Below are 19,447 nucleotides of genomic sequence, written 5' to 3' on the forward strand. Positions count from 1 at the left end.
AACTAAAGTCTGTGATTATGCACACCATCAAGCTGTGAAAAAGATAAATAAATACCTTAAAATTCATTGAAATGAGTACTTCAGACATTTGCTTTGTGCTTCATCAGCACATTAAAGCAATAATTTACCCATAACAGGAAAATTCTGTAATTTACTCACCTTTGTGTTGCTCTTAACCTGCATGCATGGCTTTTCTTCTCAAGAGATGTTTTGCAGCATATTTGAACTCCTCTTTTCCATACAGTGAAAGTTGTTGATTAGGTACAATATCAAGCTCCGAAAAAAGGAAAAATAAGCAACTTAAAAAGCACTGAAATTAGTCCTTAAGACAATGTGTTTCAACAGCATTAAAGGAATAATTCAGTCACTTTTTTAACCTCAAAAAGAGATGTTTTGCAGTATATCTGAACTCCTCTTTTCCATACATTTAAATTTTATGGAATATTTCAGCCAGAACTTGCATGCATTGCCTTTTTGGCTCTCAAACGGAAGTTTTGCGGTATATTTGAACTTCTCTTTTCCATAAATTGAAATTTTAGGGAATATTTCAGCCAAAACTTCCATGCATTGCCTTTTTGGCTCTCAAAAAGGGAAGTTTTGCAGTATATGTATATTTGAACTTCTCTTTTCCATATAAATGAAGTTGATGATTATGCACACTATCAAGCTGCAAAAAAGTATAAATAAGCAACTTAAAAAGCATTGAAATAAGTACTTTAGACATTTTGCCTTGTTTCATCAGAATTAAAGAAATGTTGTATCCAAAACAGGAAAATTCTGTCATTTTCTCAGCCTTGTGTTGTTCCAAACTTTCATGCATGACTGTTTTTTTCTCTCAAAAAGAGATGTTTTGCAGTATATCTGAACTTCTCTTTTCCATACAACAAAAGTTGATGATTATGCCTGCCAAGCTGAAAAGCACAAACACCTTAAAATGCACTGAAATTCATACTTTAGACATTTTGCTTTGTTTCATCAGCATATTAAAACAATTTTGTCTTTTACTCACCTTCGTGTTGCTCTAAGCATGCATGGCTTTTTTCTCCAAAAGAGATGTTTTGCTGTATATTTCAACTCCTCTTTTCCATAAAAGTGAAAGTTCTTAATTATGCACACTATCAAGGTGCAAAATGGACAAATAAACTACTTAAAAAGCACTGAAATTAGCACTTTACCTTTTGCTTTGTGTTTCATCAGCATTAAAGGAATAATTCAGCCAAAATAGGAAAATTCTGTCATTTACTTACCGTTGTTTTGTTCCAAACTTGCATGCATTACTTTCTCTTCGCTCTCAAAAAGGGATGTTTTGCAGTATATTTGAACCTCTCTTTTCCATACAGGTGACGTTGATGATTATGCACACTATCAAGCTGCAAAAAAAGGTGAAAAAACTTAAAAAGCATCAAAATTAAATATAAAATAGTAATTTAGAGATTTTGCTTTGTTTCATCAGCATTAAAGGAATGTTGTAGCTAAATGATGTCATTTACTCACCCTTGTGTTGTTCCAAACCTGCATGTGTGACTCTTTTTATTTTAAAAAAAGATGTTTTGTAGTGTATCTAAACTCCTCTTTTCCAAACAATGAAATTTGATGATTATGCACTGTGAAGCTGCAAAAAATGACAAATAAACACTTTAAAATGCATTGAAATTAGTAAATCAGACATTTTGCTGTTTCATCACCATGAATAGAATATTTCAGCCAAAACAAGAAAGTTCTGTCATTTACTCACCATTGTGTTGTTCCAAACCTGCACGCATCATGACTTTTAATCTCAAAAAGAGATGTTTTGAAGTATATTTAAACTTCTCTTTTCCATAAAATGAAATCTGATTTTTATGCACACTATCAAGCTGCAAAACAGACAAATAAGCAACTTGAAATGCATTTAAATGAGCACTTTGGACATTTTTGTGTTTCAGCATTATCAGCATTAAAGGAATAATTAAACCAAAACAGGAAAATTCTGTTACATTTACTCACCCTTGTGTTCTTTCAAACTTGCATGCACTACCTTATATGACTCTTTTTCTATATCAAAAAGAGATGTTTTGCAGTATATCTCAACTCCTCTTTATTATACAACGAAAGTCTGTGATTATGCACACCATCAAGCTGTGAAAAGGACAAATAATTACCTTAAAATGCACTGAAATTAGTACATTTTGCTTTGTGCTTCACCAGCATAACAAAGCAATAATTCACCCATAACAGGAAAATTCTGTTATTTACTCACCTTTGTGTTGCTCCAAACCTGCATGGATGGCTTTTTCTCAAGAGATGTTTTGCAGTATATTTGAACTCCTCTTTTCCATACAATGAAAGTTGTTGATTATGTACAATTTCAAGCTGCAGAAAAAAAAAAAACTTGTTTCAACAGCATTAAAGGAATAATTCAGCCAAAATAGTCTGACTTTTTTTGCAGTATATTTAAACTCCTCTTTTCCATAAACTGAAATTTTATGGAATATTTCAGTCAAAACTTTTTTTTTTTCACTCTCAAAAAGGGATGTTTTGCAGTATATTTGAACTTCTCTTGTCCATACAAGTGACGTTGATGATTATGCACACTATCAAGCTGCAAATAAGTATAAATAAGCAACTTAAAAAGCATCAAAATGAGTACTTTAGACATTTTCCATACTATCAAGCTGTGAAAAGGACAAATCAGCACCTTAAAATGGGCAGTTTGGTCACTTTGTGTTGTGGTTCACATACAAAAAACTTTAAAATGTCAACATTAGCAATACTTCACTTGTATATTTGAGAAATACAAAGAAATTACTACAAACATACCTGCTGTTATGTCTAGTCAGAGTCCATTACTATAAACTCAATCACACCTCAGAATAACAATGTGTTTTACAAGCATAAAATAATGAGAAAAATTCTTTAGAAAGCTGGATGAGAACTTTAAGAGATTGTGAAGTGCTTGGCGACTGCTTTTGGCATATGATAAGAAACTAGAGTGTCCAGTATGCTCCAATACAAGTCTACGCTTAGTTGTTGAGCGGAATTCCTTTCCAAAGCAAAAAAAAAAAAAAAAAAAAAAAAAGAAATGTACAACCCAATCTTTACTTCATTTTATTGGTTTCTAGGTTTATTCTCAATGCTGACTTGTTTATTAAACCACACACCTGGAGACAAATTATATACGGTTATGGGTCTGTGTGCTATATACTTAAACATCATCCGTGATACAGTAAATAGCAGAGACGGCAGAGACGATCGAGCCGTTCTCGACTCTCACAGTAGCAGAGTAATTGAAAAAGCAGTCTGTAATTTTATGACGCAGCTGAAACCACATGAACGTGCTGAGGTTGTGTTGTGAAGTAGGTTCAGGACGGGTACGATCCGCTGGATTCCCTCGGGCCCGAGGTGGTGGGACTTAATGAAGCATGTCTCCTCTCTGCTCTCTAATGGCCGTTAATTAAGACCACTGTAATCCCCATTCCAGCTCAGTTTAACCACCTCAGCCAAGACACTAAGCGAGAAAACAGTGTCTCAAAACATTAGACCCGTGCCAGGTTACAAATGTTTTTTATCTTACATATACAGACCCTTGACCTGTGACCAAAAACTGCCCACTTGGATAGGAAGAGGTCGTCTGACTGACATGTAAATCTACCAACCACAGTTTTCCAAGTGTAATTTACATGCAGTAACTGATACCACAATAAAAAAAAAAAAATTATTTCATGACAGTGTTTAGTTCTCAGTAAGAACTAACCAATATGATGAAACAAAGTGAATAATACTTTTAATAATAATAATAATAATAATACAAAAAATGCCTTTGGAAATTTTGAATTGTACTAAAAACTACAAATTAAAACATTAAAATGTTATCTGGACAATGTCAAAAAAATATTTTATTTGTAATTTTACTTATTCATTCATTTTTGTAGTAATGTGTTACCATATTTAATATTTTCAATGACAAGGATCCCTGAATTTGATTAAAAATAATGTGTAAATAGTAAGCATAATATTCTAAAAAATAAATAAATTAATTAATAAATAACTGGTTTTTATTTAGCACTTAAAGATTACTAAAAATTATAATTTAATTATTACAACAAATATTGTCTGGACAGTAGAAAGGAAAATATAACACTGTTTTAATCTAATGACTTAAATACTTAAAGATTATTACATTTACTACAAATTATAATTTAATTATTATAGCAGACATTGTCTGGAAAGTAAAAGAAAATATAACAATTTTTAATCAAATGACTTGTACATAGATGTACTTAAAGATTATTAAATTTACTACAAATTATAATTTAATTACTACAACAAACATTATCTGGACAGTAGAAGGTAAAATATAATGCTGTTTTTTAATAAAATTACTTAAATATGTACTTAAAGATTATTAAAATTACTACAAATTATAATTTAATTATTACAACAAACATTATTTGGACAGTAGAAAGAAAAATATAACACTGTTTTTTGATAAAAGTTACTTAAAGATGTACTTAAAGATTATTAAAATAAATAATTTAATTTAATTTAAAAAACCCTAAAAATTATAATTTAATTATTATAGCAGACATTATCTGGTAAGTAACGGAAAATATAACACAATTTTTAATAAAATGACAAATATGTACTTAAAGATTAATAAAATTACTAAAAATTCTAATTCAATTACTATAACAAACATTATCTGGACAGTAGAAGGAAAAATATTATACTGTTTTTAATAAAATTACTTAAAGATGTACTTAAATATTAATAAAATTACTACAAATTATACATTGTGTTAGCCTATTTATTTCCATTCAGGGAAAAAAAAAAAAAAAAAAAAAAAAAAAAAAAACACGCTGGGATCACTCTTTCTTTTAAGTAACCTGTAAATACCAGTGCTATACAGTATATCATTGTACCATTTGTACAGCCAAATTTGCAATGCTATCCAATAAACGGAAATATGTGTAAGCAATAAGCGCTTTTACTTCACTGCACCAATTGGATCAGACTAGTCAAATATTTGCAAGCGGTAGTCAGGGATGTATATATAAAATTGCTTACATCAATATGATTTGATAGTTTTGTAGGAAAAAGCTATTATACTTCTGCACATTTCTCCATATCAGCAGTTCATCCATCCAAGGGCACTGATGAGTCTGTGGTCAAGCAGTCCGGTTACAGCCAGAGAGAAAGTTTTGGACAAGAAGATGGAAAAAAGGCAAAAAGTTACTCCACCCATCCTCTGGAAGATATAAACGAACAGGGTTACACAGTCTAGACTAGATTCACTTCAAAACTCTACTGAAATACATATATATATATATATATACATATTCTGGCAAGTGCCACATCACAACCAATCAGCGTTTCATCACGATCAGTGTGTAGTAAGTGTTTAGTAAATCAGCACATCTGATTGTTTTATATGTAAAATAAATGCTGGATTTAGGAGGATATAATGCTTGAAACATTTCTGACATTGCTGAAATGTGTGTTAAATCAGGAAGGGCAGTAAATGTCTCAGTCTCTGTGATTTACGCACAACGAGGATGCAGCAAACATGCTGTAGGCCGACCGCAAGCATTCATGAACTGAAACACTGGAGATGAAGTGCACATCGACTAACCAGCAGTGAGACGTTATGTCACTGGTTCACCTCCTGCCATCTTGTTCATATTAAACTGTAAACATGTTTTGCTGTTGTTGATGATTGATGCATGGCTCTTCACCCAAAAATGAAAATGCTGTCATCGTTCATTCACTCTCACGTCCAAAAACCTGTTTCAAACATATATGGCTTCTTTCTTCCATGGAACATGATATTTTGAAGATTGTTTTAACTGTTTTCATCCATATAATGAAAGTCATTGGGGTTAGAACAATACTGGACTCCACTGACAATCATTTTATTTTTTGAGTGCGCTCCAATACAGATTTGTGTGGAAGCCTGTTTCTGGCAAAGAAAAATAAATAAAAAAGGTAACTGTGACTTTTTAATCTTGCAATTCTGACTTTTTTCCTCAGAATTGTGATATAAACTCACAACTGCAAGTTATAACGTCACAAATGCGAGATGTAAACTCGCACTTCTGAGAAATAAAGTCACAGTTGCAAGGTATAAACTTTTGAGAAAAAACAGTCAGTATTGTGTGATAAATTCTATAATTGGAATAAAATGATACATTTTATAATTAGATTAAAATATCATAATTCTGAATTGACTTTTTTCAGAAATTAGTGTTTATATTTCATAATTGCAAGTTATAAAGTCAGAATTGTGAGGCGTGAACTTGCAATTGTAAGATATAAATTGCAAATTTATAGTGAAATACAAGCTTGAGAAATAAAGTCCGAATTGAGAGATAAACTCACAATTGTAAGAAAATAGTAATTTTTCCTCAGAATTGGGCCTTATAATTTGCAATTGCAAGTTTATATCTGACCTTTTTTTTTTTGCAAGTTTAATTCTGACTTCTTTTCTCACAATTGCAAGTTTATATCACAATTCTGAGAAAAGTCAGAATTGTGAGTTTGTGTCACGCAGTTCTGAGAACGAAAGTCAGAATTGTGAGATATAAACTCACAATTAAAACATTTTCACAAAAGAAAATAGTTTTACTTACCTCAAAATTGAACTTTATAACTCACAATTCTGACTTTATAGCTTGCAATTGCAAGTTTGTATCGCACAATTCCAAGAAGAAATGTCAGAATAATGAAGTAATGTCAGATATGAAAGACATAAACTCACAATATTAAGAAGATAGTAACTTTCACTCAAAATTGGACTTTATAACTTGCAGTTGAAAGTTTATATCTGACGATTCTGACTTTTTTTCTCATTCTAAGTTTATATCACAATTCTGAGAAAAAAAGTCAGAATTGTGAGTTTGTCACGCAAACCTGAGAAATAAACTCACAATTGTAAGAAAATAGTAATTTTCACTCAGAATTTGACTTTTTTACTTGCAATTGCAAGTTTATATCTGACTTTTTTTTGTAAGTTTAATTCTGACTTCTTTTCACACAACTGCAAGTTTATATCACAATTCTGAGAAAAGTCAGAATTGTAAGTTTGTGTCATGCGATTCTGAGAAATAAAGTCAGAATTGTGAGATATAAACTCACAATTAAAACATTTTCACAAAAGAAAATAGTTTTACTTACCTCAAAATTGAACTTTATAACTCACAATTCTGATCTTATAACTTGCAACTGCAAGTTTATATCGCACAATTCTAAGAAATAATGTCAGATATGAGAGATATAAACTCACAATTGTAGGAAAATAGTCGTTTTCACTCAGAATTGGACTTCATAACTTGCAATTTATATATATTTATAAAAGTTTATATCTGACGATTCTGACTTTTTTCCTCATTGCAAGTTTATATGACAATTCTGAGGAAAAAAGTGTCTCGCATAATTCTGAGAAATGAAGTCACAATTGTTAGATATAAACTTGCAATTGTTAGAAATAAAGTCAGAATTGACTTGCAAGTTTATATTACAATTCTGAAAAAAAAAAGTTAGAATTGTGAGATAAAAACTCACAATAGTAAGAAAATAGTTTTACTTACCTCAGAAATATCACTCACAATTCGGACTTTATAAATTGCAATTGCAAGTTTATATCAAGTTTATATCTCACAATTCTGAGAAGAAATGTTAGAATTGAAAAATAAAGTCAGAATTGAGAGATAAACTTACAATTGTAAGAAAGCAACAATTTGCAAAAGAAAACAAAGACATACACTTGCAAAAGAAAATAGTTTTGCTTACCTCAGAATTGGACTTTATAACTTGCGATTACAAGTTTATATTTGACAATTCTGACTACTTCTCTCACAATTGCAAATTTATCTCACACAATTCAAAAAGAAGAATAGTCAGAACTGAGAGGTACAAACTCACAAATGTAAGAAAACAGTTGTTTTCCCTTAGAATTGGACTAACTCGCAATTGCAAGATAATATCTAACAATTCTATAACTTCTTTTCTCACAATCGCAAGTTTATATCACAATTCTGAGAAAAAAAAAGTCACAACTGTGAGATATAAACTTACAATTCTGAGAAATAAAGTCAGAATTGAGAGTGATAAACTCACAATTGTAAGAAAATTGTCGTTTTCCCGCAGAATTGGACTTGCAATTGTTTGACAATTCTAACCTCTTTTCTCTCAATTGCAAATTTATATCACAATTCTGAAAGTCAGAATTGTGAGAAATAAACTTGCAATTCTGAGAAATAAAGTCAGAGTTGAGAGATATGAACTCACGATTGTAAGAAAATAGTTGTTTTCCATCAGAATTGGACTCCATAACTTGCAATTTTAAGTTTATATCACAATTCTAAGAAAAAAGTCAGAATTGTGAGTTTGGATCATGCAGTTCTGAAAAAAAGGTCAGAATTGAGAGATACAAACTCACAATTGTAAGAAAATGGTCTTGTTTTACATCAGAATTGGACTTTATAACTCGCAATTGCAAGTCTAAATCACGCAACTCTAAGAAAAAAGTCAGAATTGCGAAGTCAATTGCAAGAAAAAATTAGAAAATAAAACTTTTTTTTTTTTTTTATTCAGTGGCAGAAGTGGGCTGCCATAGATTTGAAACAACATGAGACTGAGAATTTAATGACACAATGTTATTTTTAAATGTGCATTTAATGAAAACAGAAAACTGTGTTCATGCTCTTTACAACTTTGGATCATTACTTTCCAAACCCACACTTTTCTGGCAGTCAATCCCGTATTATATACATCAAACTGATTGCAATTCTTTACCATGCATCGTTATACTTTAAGTTCCCAGAAAATGCAACTGGACCCAAATAAACTAATACGAGCCTCGTAACAAGATCTACCGGGAATATGAACGGTGCAAAAATAAATAAATAAAATAAAGACAGATTTGGAAAATGAAGCCACAGAACAATAGCAGTTCTTGGAATAATGGGCTATTACAGACTATTAATGAGCAGAAGTAGCGTTTACTGGACGAAGAGCCCAGCCAAGAGCATTTACAACATCAAATGAGGTGTGAAGAGTCAAGAAAAAGACAAGGAGGGTGAAGGAGTCACATCTTTAGCTGAAAAAATCAGCTTTATGAGAGTGAACAGTAGTACGCTTGTTGCTTTTACAGACAGAATAATTGCATGGACGCATTTAGCCATGACAGAAACCAGGTGAGAACACCTCATGAAGAGAACGAGCGTTCGCGACATTGGAACGAGTCACAGTTACGACATTACCACAGCAAGACAAACATATATTAACTCAGTCATTTAATTCATCAGGTTTTGTGAGCTAAAAAAAAAAATAACATGGCCCAAAGGGCCAGGTGACCGCACTGGACCATAAACATCTGAGATTTTATAATCTTAAATCTACAGACGGTTTTGTGCTCTGGAGCACAGGCCAGCTCTCCCTGAGACTCAGCAGGGTTTCAGTGCAGATGCCAAGCATTAGAGAACAACAACAGCATTCATAAAGGTGGAAGATTTAAAGTGTTTCAAATATAAACTCCACTTCACTTCACCTGAGGTTTTGAGGACAGTAAAAGAAAATATTTATTTTCCACAATTCTGTTCCAAAACCTAGTGAGCTCCCTAATCAGACATCATAGACACACTCCTGACAACATTTATAAGAATACGTTCACACAACGATTGTACTTAAAACAGACGACAATGTTCTCAAAACAATCCTTGTTCACACGGATACAAAAAAACATCTAAAAACGTTGTATTATGCATGACAGACCGGTAGTTGGCAATGTCACTTTGTAGAGAAACACTACCCGGACATATGCATAACTATAGATGGTAATTTTTTTCCGAAAAAAAAAAAAAAATTAAACCAGTTTTCAAATGGTTTGCATTTTCATTTTTTATTAGACTTTATTCAATTTCTGTATATTTCCTACTCACTGAAGGGCCAGGTAGCTAAATATGACATTTATTATAATGGGTTTATGTGAAGATTGTTTTAAGTTCACTTAAATTAGAAATTATCTTTTAAAGTCTAATAGATGTTTAATTGATAGCTCTTGGTTATTCTGTAATGTCAAATGGCTATAATCAGTGATTAAATATTAGGGGAAAAACCTATTTTATAGAGAAATCAGTAGTATTGGTATGATTGAAACTCAAAAAGATGCCACTAAAAAAATCTTAAAAAATATACTGTCTTTATGTTGTTGTTTCTACATTAATTTGAAGATAGCATGTGAAATTATTGCAGTATAAAAGTATATTTAAAAACTTTAATGTTAGATGGGATTAATTGCGATTAATCAATTCAAATGTTATTAATAATTTTTTTTTTTAATCGACTGACAGCACTGGCATTTACTCATCTCACAAGCACAATGAATAAAAACAGTGAAACCCAAACTCAGAATATGACAAAAACTAGCAAGTAATTAAATTTGTGTGTAAATATAACATTTGCATTTCTTTTCTTAAACTTTCTTTTCCTACGTCTTATTCTTCATGCAATTCAGCACAGCTAAAATGTACATTTTATTCAGCCTGAGGTGTATTTATTTCACTTTTGGTGTGAAAGGGCATTTACCTTCGCCAAAAACTGAACTTTTTTTTATTAAAAACAAACAAGCAAGCCCAGCCCAGATTAAAAAAAGTAACATAACACATTATTTTCCATAAAAGTACTGCAATTTGTTACTTTTTAGGGAGCAATGCAATATTGTAATGCATTAAGGTCCTTTTTCATATGCGTAAAAAATTCGTCAAGCACAAAACCCAAGGCTCATTGGGAATACATGCCTGTATATACATTTTTGCAAACCTATAAAAACGTACCTATATGTACGAATCACTGCAGTTTCCAGTTGAAATGAAGGCTGGCAGTAAAACTTTTCACACATAGTATGATTTACACAGAGTTTTGATTAATAAAGTGTAATTTTCAGATGATTACTACTGCAGAACATTATATTATGGTTTTAAAACAATTTTAACATCTTGCACGATTTGAAAATTCATACTTTTGAACATTGTTGTCACATATACTGCTTCATATGCATGAGTTGTCACATGCAGTCAGTTTGTTTGGCAGCTCATGCGATATGGCGTTGCACTTGGGTAATGAAGAGCTCAGGTTCAAACCCCGTGAAACTACGGTTCAACAAAACAGCTCATATCTGAATGAGGAAGTAAAAATAGCACAGCTGCATCAAAAAGTAAATTTTTTTTAATCAGTTTTGCATTTGTTAGCACTATCGGTTAGGTTTAGGGTTGGGTTTGGTGTAGGGGATATTTTCAATAAGACAGAGCATTAACCTTTAGCGACACGCCCTGGATATTCTGAACAGCTGCAATAGGTATCTCAGGCAGCATAATAAAAATGCAGATTTTCACAAAAATTCACAAAACAATACAAAAATGGAGTCTTCAAGCAGTGAGGATCCCTACTGAAAAAAGAAGCTAAAACCAGCCTAGGCTGGTTGGCTGGTTTTAACTGGTCTTCCAGCCTGGTCAGGCTGGTTTTAGCTGGTTGTTCCAGCTGGCCTCCCAGCCTGTTGTCCTCTCTCTTCTTAAAAAGAACAAAGGAAGTGAGAAAATTTTGGGTTCATCCAATCTTGAGATTGCGTAGAGAGGAAGTAGAGTTCCAACCTCCTTATCAAGGAGCTCCAGGATTATCCTGAGCGTTTCTAAGTTTACTTCAGGGTGTCAGTGGCTTAGTTTGATGCTTTGCTAGCAACCTGTCTTCGTATTAAGTCTCTTTGTATTCCAGACTTTGTTTGTCATACAGTGCTTTGTGCTGCGAGACAAAGTGGATCAACTTGTCAGACGCCATTCTGGATTTTGGCATTTGCTTGTACGGTGGCTCTGAATTGTCAAAACACCTCTCAAAATGCTTGCTACGGATGTGAAAAATGCAGACAAATCCAAATTTTTTTTATGATGGACCAATGTTTTGGAGGCAGTATGTAAACGTGATTGACACAGTGTGAAGTCATATTTAAGTTTTTCCGTGCAAATTTCAGACTTAGTGTGCAAGGACCTTTACTTGGTATCATTGAATTTATGCATCTCAGATTTTGAGTGAACATTGTCACAATTATCCACAAATAATGTTTTTTCTCTTAGAAACTGAGGTGCATAAGCTTGGATCATATGAGAAAAATATGCTTTTGAACTTTAAATCATGTTAAATCAAGTATTGCAGCAGAGTCCAAAAATAAAACTATGAACTTTTAAATAAGCCTAACGGGCATTTTTATGCTTTGTGGAGACTGTAAGGTGTCCCTACGCCAGCGGACTCACATAAGCATCACGGTTCAAAGCAGATGAATTTTATTGACAGAGCCAAAGGAAAGGTGGGGGTTCAACAAACCCCAGGCCTAATCCCTCCGAGAAAAGCCCTGCATTTAGGCCCTGGTACACTTAATCCAGGGCCCCTGTTCACAATACACTTCAGATCTTCTTCTGGCCGCTGCACTTCCGCTTGGGGCCCATCCGGGTGCCATGAAAAACACAAAGAGAGAGAGAGACAGAGAGAAAGGTTAGGAAACTACAACACATGGATGTTTTCAACAAATCAAACTTGAGCTGTGATTTACATAAAGCTTCCACACGATCATGGCCGTGTTGATTGAGTGATATAAACACGCAGCGTTTACAATATCTGATCTCGTCCGGCTGCCAAACCAAACACGACGCATCCAAAAGAACACTCTGTTTTATTTACAAGTCAAAAGGCACAAAAACCACCAGTGAGACCGTAATAAAACCACAAAATTAGAAAGCTAACCCCTCATGCCAGGACACAAGAAACACTCACCCTCCTTCTGTCTTTATCCGTCTTGCGTCCGTGCCAGCACAAACATGTATAAAGCGCACGTACGTATCACAAACACACACTAGTGGGCATTGTGAGTGTTTAGACGGAGCCCCCGTGTCGGGACGGAAAAACAAACTTCTCTGAATGGACAGATAAAGGAGGCCAGAGGAGAGATAATGTTTACGGGAGACGTGCCTGTTTGCCACATGTTTATTCTGATGCACTGAAAGAGCTAAAATATTTAAAATCCACGATTCAACGCACAAAGTCCAGATCTGAGATTTGATTAGATTTGACCCTTACAAAATATACTGTGGTGTAGTGACAGACTGTACTTTAAAAGTTACACCAATGTTCGAAAGATTGAGGTCAGTAAGATTTTTTTATTTTAAACATTTGCTTACCCGAGGTGCATTTATTTGATTAAAAATACAATAAAAACAGCAAAATTGTGATATATTATTACTATTTAAAGCAACTGTTTTCTATTTTAAAATATTGTAAAATGTCATTTATTCCTATGATGCAAAGCTGAATTTTCAGCATCATTACTCCAGTCTTCAGTGTCACATGATACTTCAGAAATCATTCTGATATGCTGATTTGATCCTAACAAAGCATTTCTTATCATCGTTGAAAACAGTTGTGCTGCTTATTATTTTTGTGCAAACTGTGACACTTTTTTCCAGGAAGTTCAAAAGAACAGCATTTATTTATATGAATAGAATTTTTTGTAACATTATAAAACCAATTTTAATGTATCCTTGCTGAGTGAAGCTTTTCCAGACTCAAATTTCCAAACCTCTCAGTAGCTTTCAGACCATATTTAACATTAATGTTTTATGTTATTATTTTCAGCTTTATATTTGGTATATAGTAGAGTCATTTGTAAAAAAAAAAATTTGGATATATATGTATTTTTGATATTTTTATTTTATATTTTAGTAAAATATTTGTTTGTTTTTTATTGATTTTCTGGAAGTGACAACATACAGAGCCCCTAAAAAAATACAGACTTTTACATGCACACAAGAAACTTTTTTTGTGCCCTTGAGAAACTATTCACATGCGCATGGGATTTTATTTGCATGCTTACGCATTACAATTTCTAGTTTTATATAACCTATTTCCTTTGTGCATCACTGCCATCTTACTATGAATAAAACAAGAGCATGGATGCACATGAATTAACAGAGATCTGCTTGCTCAAAATTTGTCTTTTCTGATGGTAGTACGTCTAACATCAAGGCATAATGCCCAATTTAACACATCCTCTGTGGCGGCGGAGAAACCATGACATGAAATGGGCTGATGGCATAAAATTTGCCAAGTTCAAGGATCTATAAAAAGACTGGTACTGTAAAAAAGTGTTTAAAATTTGGCTTTCGTTAGAAGAGCAGTATGCCATATTTCAAGGCCTTATGTCTCTTTGCATAGTTTGTGGTGGTGAAGAAACCACACCGCGAAATCGCCTGATGGTACAAAAGATAGATCAGTGTGCATGGTCCTGTATGCTAAGTTTAATGGTTTCATGTGTGCACATAAAAGTCTGTATATGTTTTTTCATTTTTGCAAAGGTCCCTGAGGCTATGTAATACAGTGCTAAGAATCCCAAGATCCATATAACCTGAATTTTGCATAATGAAAAAGTGCATCTTGAATTTAACAATCACTAAAGAATTACTAAACAGCTGCCATGAAACCTTGCTTCTTGTATGATAAATTTATTTTCATTAAATTCTTACTATTCTGTTATAAAAAACTAAATAGGGGCAAAAGTCTGAAAACACAAATAATTTTCTGTACTCTGCTTTCTTTTTTCCATACTTTTCCAGACCTGGAAAATACTTCCAAAATAATTCCATACTTTTCCAAACCCCTTAGGAACCCTGTAAAAATCATTCATATGCCATAAAATTTTAATAGAAATGCAATGAATATAATGGTTAAGCATTTATGCTTGTACAAAAGTACAAAACATACAATGCTGCTTATGAAAAAAAAAAAGAACAAGACTGTTCTGTTTAATAACAGAAAGCTAACCTCACCACCTCAAGTCATCTAAATAATCAGAGTCATTGTACTCAACGCCAGTATTTGCGTGGGATGACGGCAAAATCATTACCAGAGGTTACATTATATCCTCACATCTCATTCCATGTTTACCGTTTTCCTTTTCCTCGCTTCCCATCGGTTCATGTGGCCTATCCATGCGGAAACCCGGCGGTTAATTTCGTGAAACATGAAGAGAGTCTCAGGGCAGAGAAAAATCTTCACCAGCGCCACAAAGAAACCAGTGTTCCTGTCCTGTGGTCGCCACTCGATGATACAAAATCCAAGTACATTTCTTCAAATCAAACTACACGCTATAGCGGCAATAAAGGGGATTTACCAAAGTTTGTGTGTTTGAATGAGCTTTAAACAATACCACAGCTCTACATCTACTGAAAAAGGATGGTAAAATGGATTGTGGAGAATGTAGCCTCAGCGTGGGTCTCAGTGGTTGGAGATGATCTTGGATGTGCTGCGAAACCTGAAAAATGATACCTTTGCAAGTAGTACACAGAGGAATGAGGGGAGCAAAAATGAAAATGAGCACATTTAAGATGTTAGAAGTAATCTTAAAGGGGTCATCGGATGCCCATTTTCAACAAGTTGATATGATTCATTAGGGTGTTAATGAGAAGAACATACTTTGGTTAAAATTTCTCAGTGGTAGTGTAAAAAAAACCTTTTTTACCATGTTAAAATCAGCCCTTTTTAGAGCAAGCTGTTTTGTTGCATGTTCCTTTAAATGCTAATGAGCTTTGCTCACCCCGCCCCTCTCTTCTGTGGGGTGACAAGCCTTAGGCCCCGATCACACCGAATGCGTTTTTTAGTTCTGAAAACGCGAGGCGCGCCGCACTGCCTTTTTCTGGCGACTTTTAAAAAAAAGAGCAGTGCGTTGCGTTTTTTTTTAATGTTGCTAGGCAACCATCAAATAAGCCGTCCTGTCAATCTAATCAAAGGATTATAGCGCGAGCGCTCTAAAATCTTTGGTTTTTAGCTGTTAAGTAAACTGTCATGTCAGCAAAAAACTTAAAACATACAGCTCCGGGTAACCCGCGATAGACACCAAAAGTTTCTCCTCCATCACTGCAGTCTCCGGACTTTTTAAGCGTCGGTAAAACTTTTGTCACCACAACAGAAGGCCCGCCTCTCCATTCATTCGATTGGATAATGGAAAAAAACGCGATGACGTTGGGCGCTTTTCTGCTCAGAGTTGCTTTTTTTTTCAACTTCAGGCGCTCAGAGCGTTCCGGCAAAAACGCGAGGCGCCCGCGGCGCATAAACAGCGCGCATAACGCTCACTGCCTATAGAAAACAATTCAAAAAAGGCACCTCTCGCTGCAAAAACACGTTCGGTGTGATCGCGGCCTTAATGTTTACTTTAGAAACTTGCTAACTAGCACATTATTAAAGGGGTCATCGGATGCTAAGTTCAATTTTACATGCTGTTTGAACATTAATGTGTGTTGGCAGTGCATGTACAAATCTACCCTATAATGATAAAAATCCATGCAGTGGTTTTTAATTAATCTGTAAAAATAATATCCCCTTTTTCAAATCGAGCCGTTCTCAGATGCCTGTCGTCGGGTGTCACACTGACAGAGGCCGCTCCCACGATAGTTGATTGACATAAGCGTCTTACCTCAGATCAGTTGTAACAGTCCAAACTTCATGTTTTGATAATGAACATAGTGGTCGTCATTTACTCCCGACATCTGAGCTGCTGAAGATGCAGTGGATTACATTTATTTGTGAAGGGAATGCACCTCCCAATCTCCATATATCCATCTATGTTCGCACGAATCATTCGTGATCCAGCTTTACTTACAGCAGAAGTGAGGATAAGGTTTTTTTTTTTTTTTTTTTTTATGAATCTGTGCGATCACCTTTCCTAATAATGTGCTAGTTAGCAGGTTTAGCAGCTAAACGCAGCTAATGTAAACAGGCTTGTCACTCCACAGAGAGAAGAGAGGGGCGGGGCGAGCAGAGCTCATTTGCATTTAAAGCAGCCTCAACCAGAACAGGATGATTTTTGCAGAGCTGATTTTGGCAAGGTGAAAAGGGTGTTGTGTTTTACATTACCATTGAGAATTTTTAACCAAAGTATATTACAGACTTTTCATTAAGACCCTAAAGAATCATATCAACTTGTGGAAAATGGGCATCCAATGACCCCTTTAAGAAGGTGATTTGCAAAGATGCATAAAAAACCCTTATACTCACTTCAGCTGTAGGTGAAGCTGGATCGCAAATGATTCGTGTGAACATAGACGCATTTATGTAGATGGCTGGGCGCACTTCCTATCAACAGCGAAAGTAACGTTAATCCTCTGCGTCTTCAGCGGCTCAGATGTCGGGAGTAAATGACGATTGCTGTATGCATTATTATATCTAAAAACAGAACACCTCAATTGCTCAATCGGAGAAATTGTCTTCCCCTGAACCGGAGTCGAAACAATGGTGGTCGGACTGTTTACAGCTCACTCAGCTCATTTAGGGTGGGTTTAAGGTAAGACGGTCATGTCAATCAACTATCGTGGGAGCGGCATTGGTCGGTGCGAGGTCACACCGACAAGAAGCTGAGAATAGCCTGATTTGAAAAAGGGATATTACTTATAAAGAATAGAAAAAATACCACTGGGTGGATTTTTAATTATGGGGTGGTTGTGTACACACACTACCAACTCACATTTATGTTCAAACTACATGTAAAAGTGAGTTTTGCATCCGATGACCCCTTTAAAGCAATAGTTAAAAACTGAAATCAGGCCATTCAAGATGTAAATGAGTTTGTTTTTTCACGGGAACAGATTTGGAGAAATGTAGCATTGTATCACTTGCTCACCAATGGATCCTGTGCAGTGAATGGGTGCCGTCAGAATGAGAGTCCAAACAGCTGATTAAATCATCACAATAATCCACACCACTCCAGTCCATCAATTAACATCTTGTGTAAAGTCAAAAGAAACAACCTCATAAATAACGCATCTGAGTCCGTCATCCGTAACACTTCCTCCAGTGAAAAATCTCATGTTGTTGTCTCACATCAATTTGTTTAGAGCTGTTTTGGACTGTTTTTGCTTGTAAGCGGTGTTTGATCTGTGCATATTATCTCTCCTGATACAGATGAGACTACTTTTTCACTGACAAAAGCATATTATGAATCTTGTGTTTTAGCCAGAGGCAATGGTTTGAAGATAAAAACATCAATATCATTGATTTATTTCTTACAAACGTACCATTCTAAATTCCACAAAATGGTGATGGACTGGGGGGGGGTGTATTAGTTGTGGATTATTGTGATGTTTTTTATCAGCTATTTAGACTCAGCTGTTCATTCTGACGGCACCCATTCACTGCAGAGGATCCACTGGTGAGCATGTGATGGAATGCTACATTTCTCCAAATCTGTTCCCATGAAGAAACACATCTACTGTACATCTTGGATGGCCTGAGGGTTAGAACATTCTAAGCAAACTTTCATTTTTGGGTAAACTATTCCTTTAAGAATTTTAAGACACAAACACTAAAATGCACACTTCAGCTATATTTATGAAATTAAATCTGTTAAATGGTGATCAGCTGATGAGATAACGCTAATGTGACTATGAAGAGCATGATAAATCAGGACTAAATGATTTGGGACAAACTAAATCATTTGGTCTGTCAACGCAAATAGCTTGTGGCTCACAGCCCTCTTAAACACACCATGGCCAAATTTTCTAAAATGGTAAAGTGATGCCTGGTGTTTTTACAGTCCTGGCTCCAGAGCTCTGCTGGCACAGTTTAACAAACACAGCGCAGAGACACTAACACAGTGTGAAAGCGCCAACAGAGGCCTGAGAGACTAAGAGAAAGATAATACACAGTTACAAAGAATAATACAATACAACAGACATGTAGTCTCAGATGTACAATCCCAAAACATCCAATCCACACTGAACACAAAAATGACATTTGCTTCCGCTGACACTCTGTAATATTATTTCTCAAAAAGGTGCACAGGACAGTTCCAGTTAACCTGTAAACAAACTCATGGTTAGACAAACACATCTGAAGAACTAATCACTTGATTTACCAACGCTGACCAGGTTAATAGTATCAAAACTTTGCATCAGACACAACAGAAACTTAACAAAAACACTGACCTGTAGAACTATACTACATGTTTTTTTTTTCAGTAAGCACGCATAAAATTGATCATAAGAAATAGTAAAGAAATTCTAAATGTTACAAAAGATTTCCGTTTCAAATAATTTTCAAATTTTTTAAGGTCGTATTCATCAAAAAAATATATCAGTTTCCACAAAAACATAAAGCAGCACAATTGTTTTCCACACTGATAAGTATAGTTGCAAACAGTGATTACCGGGGTTCAAGCGTTTTGAGGCATTTCAGTACATATGAAAAAAGACAAGTACATATTATTTAGCAAGCCTGTATCCAACTAAATCAATGATTTCAAAAGGCATTTTTGGCAAATAGAGGTAATTTGCATAGAAATATGGCGATGCTTGCATGCTTGTTTAGTATCACCTTTCGCATTTGCTTACCAGGTTTCATGAACTTTTGAGTTTTTTTGTTTAGGCTTGATAGGCTTTTG

The sequence above is a fragment of the Labeo rohita genome, chromosome 13 (assembly GCF_022985175.1).
Source record: "Labeo rohita strain BAU-BD-2019 chromosome 13, IGBB_LRoh.1.0, whole genome shotgun sequence".
Classification (NCBI taxonomy): domain Eukaryota; kingdom Metazoa; phylum Chordata; class Actinopteri; order Cypriniformes; family Cyprinidae; genus Labeo; species Labeo rohita.